This window comes from Zea mays, chromosome 7 (assembly GCF_902167145.1).
Source record: "Zea mays cultivar B73 chromosome 7, Zm-B73-REFERENCE-NAM-5.0, whole genome shotgun sequence".
NCBI classification, from domain to species: Eukaryota; Viridiplantae; Streptophyta; class Magnoliopsida; order Poales; family Poaceae; genus Zea; species Zea mays.
In genome coordinates, this window is record NC_050102.1 from 85,075,355 (window position 1) to 85,081,339 (window position 5,985).

Here is a 5,985-nt window from a genome sequence, read left to right on the forward strand (position 1 = left end):
CGCTCGCCCTCTCCCCCTCCCTCATTTGCGCACCTGCAGACCCCTCTCTCACCTCCCCCACGCTGCGCACACGCCAGAGCGCCGCCGCCATTAAACCGCCGCCGTCCCGAGCCTGTTTCCCCGTCGACGTCGGAGCCCCGCCGTGCCCTCTGCCACGGTGAGCTTCGCCTCGGCGTCCGCAACCCGGGACACGCCCCAATTCCTCCTCCCCCTCTCTAATTTCCCCTGTCCGCGCTCACCCGCCGCCCTCCGTGCAGCCGCAGAGGTCCGCCACCGTCGACCCGGGCCGTCGTCGCGCCATTGCCGCCACCGAGGAGTCCCCGGAGTTCGCCTTAAGGTAAGGAACCTCCTCTGCCCTCTCCCTTCCCCTCTATTGCACCCTGCTGCGCTTAATTCCTCGCCGGAGTCGATTAGCGCCGCTGTCGAGCCACTTCGCCGTGGACCGACCCCCTCCGGTGCCCCTGTCCCGAACTAGCCCCCGCCAGAGGATTCCCCGCGCCTTCCCCAACCTCCCAGGCCACTCCGGTCGCCCTAAGGACCCGCAGAGCCCCCGCGCCCTCGCCTCCGGCGAGCTTCTCCGCCGCGGGTGCGGCCGCCGCCGCCTCAGCTGGCTGGAGAAGGGGACAGAAGCCAGCCGCCCCATCCCCGCCGTCCATCACAGATCGGATGGCCCTATTTTAAATAGCCCGAGCCCAATCCCGGCCGCTTACCGGAGATCCAACGGCCCAGGGCCGCTTCCCCCACACCCCGCGCCCGCTCTGCCCGTCGGCCCCGCCTGTCAGCCGCCCACGCCCGCTCTGCCCGCCGGCCCCGCCTGTCAGCCGCCCGCGCCCGCTCAGCCCGCTAGCCCCGCCTGTCAGCCGCTCAGGCCGCCGCGCGCTCGCGCGCCCGCCCGTGGATCTAATCTCGGGCGTTGATCTGAGATCCAACGGCTATTAAAGCCCGATACCCCTTCGCCCGCGCGTTTTCTTAAAGAGACCCCCGCCTTTCCGCAATTTGACCCGCCGTCCCTGGATTCTCGCAGTTAGGTCCTCGGACCTTTTATTTAATTCAAAATAAGTACTTAGGGTATATTTTTAATCCCTAAACTTGTAAAATTCATAACTTTGTCATATGAACTCCAAATTAGGTGCTTCAAATTGCAAAATGCTCATAGTATTTTTATCTATCTATTTAAACAATGTTTCCCTGCTGTTTCCATGTCCCAATTAATAGTTGATCATTAGGATAAGATTAAGATTATTGGAGCCCTAATTGAGATAGAATAAAGATAATAGACTTTAATAAAAGTTGGACCACCTAAGTTTATGGACTTAAGCACCTAAGTTTAGGGACTTAAAACCATGTAATGATTTAACCCCACCACTGACTTAGACCTGATTAGTGGATAATGAATCACTTTGTGTAGTCCTCTACCCCAGACCTAGGGAACACCAGAGTGCCAATCCTTTTCTATTATGAACTTGTGATCTCTCTGCTGCATATGTTTGGTATATTGCTTTTGTTTGTTATTTCCCAAGTGCATAGTGTGAATGATTACTTTACGTAGACAACGGGCAGTCTGTGTTTCCCGAGGAAGTTGCAGAGGAAGTCCCTGATCAGCAGTTTGGTGAAGGCAAGTGTCCTCTGACCCATTATGTCCTATCTACTTATAACTTACCATCCTGCATTACTTACTTGAAACCTAAGGATTGACTAGCTTTACACTTTACTTTATCCTTGCTGACCTTATGGGTTGTTATGGTTAGCATTCTGCTATTGCCTTAATCAATGAACATGATGTGACTATTTATGATACTGTTATCCTGATGATGTTGATGATCTTGTGATACTCTAGGGGGCTCAGGCTGTTTCCTGAGTACCTCTCCGTAAGGACCTGTTCGTTGAGAGACCACCCGGGATAACAGTGCAACCATGAGGGTGGAATGGGGTGCCCTTAGCTAATTAATTAGAGGAACTAGAAGTGTAGTTGCTTCGCCGTCGTGCCGTCAATGGGGTCCAGGCACAGTGCTTGCTCTGCCGAGGCTGGGTGCCGAGGTTCTTTCGTTTTGCTTTTTAGTCACCCTCCTGCGGGGAGAGGTACTGTGTTTATCAAACTGGAGAAACCTAACGGGCAGCTATGACCTCTAGGGAATCTTTGTAAAGGCTTCGTAGTGAATCCCTGGCCATTCACCTTGGGAGTGAATAAGGGTCTTGCAAACCCGGGCTAGAGAGGGAATCGCGGCTCATGGGTAAAGTGTGCGACCTCTGCAGAGGGTAGTGAAACTGGTATATCAGCCGTGCTCACGGTTAAGAGCAGCCTTGGGATCCTCTTTGATTAGAGATACAAATGGTTCGAGATACAACGGTTCTATTTATGATTTTGGTTCAATAATGATAATGATGTTCCTCGATGAGGGAATGATTCACGGGTTAGTTATTGCTAAAACCTGGCTTCACTAATAATAAATACCTGACCAACTAAAAGCAACTGCTTGAGCCTAACCCCACATAAAGCTAGTCCACTTCAGCCAAACGGGACATTTGCTGAGTACGTTGATGTGTACTCATCCTTGCTTTACCACCAAACACCAGGTTGTCCACATTGCAACCACTGCTCAGGAGAAGACGAAGTCGTGGAAGGAGACTTCCAGGAGTTCCAAGACTACGACGAATTCTAGGTGTGGGTTGGCGGCAACCCCCAGTCAGCTGCTTGTGAAAGCCTTATCTTTACTGCGTTTCGCTAGCACTTTGATTTAACTGTTAAGTTGATGACTATGTGGATGTCTATGACTCTGTGATGTAATAAGTTAATACCCTTTCATGTTTTTATTCGAGCACTGTGCGATGATGTTCATTTATGTAATCGCTGTGTACGTGAATTCTGATCCTGGCACGTACATAGTTCGCATTCGGTTTGCCTTCCAAAACCGGGTGTGACATAAGTGGTATCAAAGTCGTGCTGACTGTAGGACCGCTGACCTAGAGTAGCACTGGTCGTACTAAGGACTATTGACCTTCCCTCTCACCTTGACCTCTGATGTTACTTCAAAAGTCGGTCACCTCGACCAACCCTATGTTTTACTACATATAAATACTATATTATAACTTGTTAAAATTTTTATCTTGTTCTGTCTATGGTTTATTCACTTGTCATATTAGTTCTGTTCTTACTCTTGTGCTTACGGTGCCTTTTGTAGATGGCTCGCCTTAGACACAATGCACGTAAGTCGGTGATTCCTTTCCTGCCGTCTCGACTTGCGGAGCGTCCTCTGCGCCGCACCGTGTCCGGTCAGTCGAGTCACCTGGAGAGACTGCATCACCGCCTGCGTGAGGAGCAGGAACGCCGGCGCCAGCATAGAGAGCAGCAGGGCTCTTCCTCCCCACCCCAGCAGGAGGTGGAGTCCGTGAGGCGCCGTTCCTCTGTTGCCCAGCTGGAGGCGCCCCCTGCACCACCGCGGGACGTCCCGGCTGTTGGAGGAGCTACTGGAGGAGGTCCTGGAGGAGACCCCGACGACGACGACTCAGGCCACAGCACAGAGTCTTCTGAGCCGCAGGAGGCGGAAGGATGGGTCGCCCGACCCATCACCCGTGACGCCGCTCGCGGTTGTCACTTCCACGACGCACTCGACACCTTGCTGCGCCAGGCTTTCGACCGGCACACCTGGTCGATCGAGTATCGTTGTGTAGTCTACCAGCACAGTCGCGGGAGGTACCCGGACCGCTGGGAGGCTACCTGCCTAGTTCGCCGTCCGGAGGATGACCTCCGGGGTGCGGAGGCCGTTTCGGAGCACTATTCCATCTCCGAGAGGGACACTGCAGAGGCGGCTATGCAGGATGCAGCACGACGTGCACTCTCCCAGTACTGTTCTTTGTTCGGTGGGGTGGCCGACGGTCTTAACCTTCGGTACTACCCCCGCCGCCCTACTGGCAGCACAGAGAGTGTGGTTGTCTCACCTGTTGGTGAGGCTAACCCTAGGTTGAGCAGCACAGTCAACCTAGTTGCAGTGCTTAACACTGAGCTGGATCACTCTCTGGACGAGCTAAGCAGGGCTCGAACGGAGATTGCGGAGTTGCGTGCTGAGCTGGCAGAGCGCCATCACCAGGAGGGTGGTTCCCCCACCCCTGTTGGGACTCAGCACCCTTACCGCTCGCCGCCACGTGGTCACCACACTTATGGTTCCCCTGCCTGTAAGACCAGGATAGATCTGGATCCTTAGATCGTTAGCGTCGAAGTTTGTAATAATTCTTAAGTCAGATGTCTCAGTCTTAGATAGTTAGTTTAGTTTGCTTATCAGTTGCTTCCATTTAGCTTAGTTTGCTTATCAGTTGCTTACATGCTTGTTATGATGAACTTGTGCTGGATTTGAATCTTTGTAATGACTGTTGCCAACCTGTGGGTTTCTCCTGCAGCTTGGCTTAGCTAGTAATGTTAATGAAGTTAGTTATTTAGTTGGGAAAACCATTTACTTCTACTTTCCTTTCTATCTGAGAAGCTGTGTTGAATCATAATGAGGATCAGTGAAGCTCTTTGTTCACTCAGTGTCATGAAGAATTCTGTATTTCCTTTTCTTATGCTGAAGGGTTGTAAGATCAATGCTGATGTATGAATGTCTTCCACAGATGTCTGACAACAGGCGCCGATGCAACAGGCGTGCTCAGCAAGAGCAGCATGCCCAGCAGGAGGAACAACAGAGGAAGCCTCCCCCACCACCCCCGATGACAGTGGAGCAGATGTTCTTGATGCAGACTCAGGCAGTGCAGGCCATTGGGCAGACTCTGGCAGCCATGCAGCAGGCTCAACAGCAACCCCAACCCCAATTGCAAGCGCAGATGCCCCAGATGCCACGGGATAAGCGTGGCGAGTTCATGAGAGGGCACCCTCCTACCTTCGCCCATTCTGATGACCCCATGGATGCAGAAGACTGGCTGCGCGCAGTGGAAAGGGAACTGCGCACCGCCCAATGTGACGACAGGGAGAAGGTTCTGTATGGTCCCCGCCAGCTAATGGGAGCAGCCCAGTCCTGGTGGGAGTCTTACCTCGCCACACATGCTGACCCCGAAGCCATCACCTGGGAAGAGTTCAGCGAGAGTTTCCGTCGGTACCATGTTCCAGAGGGACTGATGATCGTGAAGAAAGAGGAGTTCTTGGCTCTGAGGCAGGGACCCCTGTCTGTTAGTGAATACAGGGACAAGTTTCTGCAGCTATCTCGTTATGCACCTGAGGACGTCAACACTGATGCTAAAAGGCAGTACAGGTTCATGAGGGGTTTGGTGGATCCCTTGCATTACCAGCTGATGAATCATACCTTCCCCACCTTCCAGCACCTGATCGATAGGGCAGTTATGACCGAGAAGAAGCGTAAGGATATGGAAGATCGGAAGCGCAAGATGAGTGGACCCCAGTCCGGAAGCATCAGCCGTCCATGTTTCTCAGGCAGTTCATCTCAGCAAGGCAGGCCTGGTCACCCACAGGGATATCAGAATCAGAATCAGCGTCCGCATCAGCAGCAGTTTCAAAGACAGTACCCAAAACAGCAGCAGTATCGTCAGAACTGCCAGCAGGGAGGTAATCAGTATCAGAAGCAGAACAACCAGGCACCTCGCCTTCCTGCCCTAGCAGCAAATCAGAGCAACCAAGCAGCCCCAGCACAAGGAGGAGGCAGAGGATGTTTCCACTGTGGAGAACAAGGCCAATGGGCGATGCAGTGCCCGAAGAAGATGGCGCAGCAGCAGACCAACCCCAATGCTCCAACAAGGCAAGGTGTACTGCAGCCGGCAGCAGGCAATCGTAGCCAAGCGTACAACCGTGGAAAGGTGAACCACTTGGAGGCCGAAGCGATCCAGGATGCACCAGATGTGGCAGTAGGTATGTTCTCAGTCGAATCTCATCCCGCAAAAGTGCTATTTGATACTGGTGCAACTCATTCATTTGTTACTGCAATATGGGTAGAAATGCATAACATCTCAGTAGAGGCAATGATGCCGCCCATGAGGATTAATTCG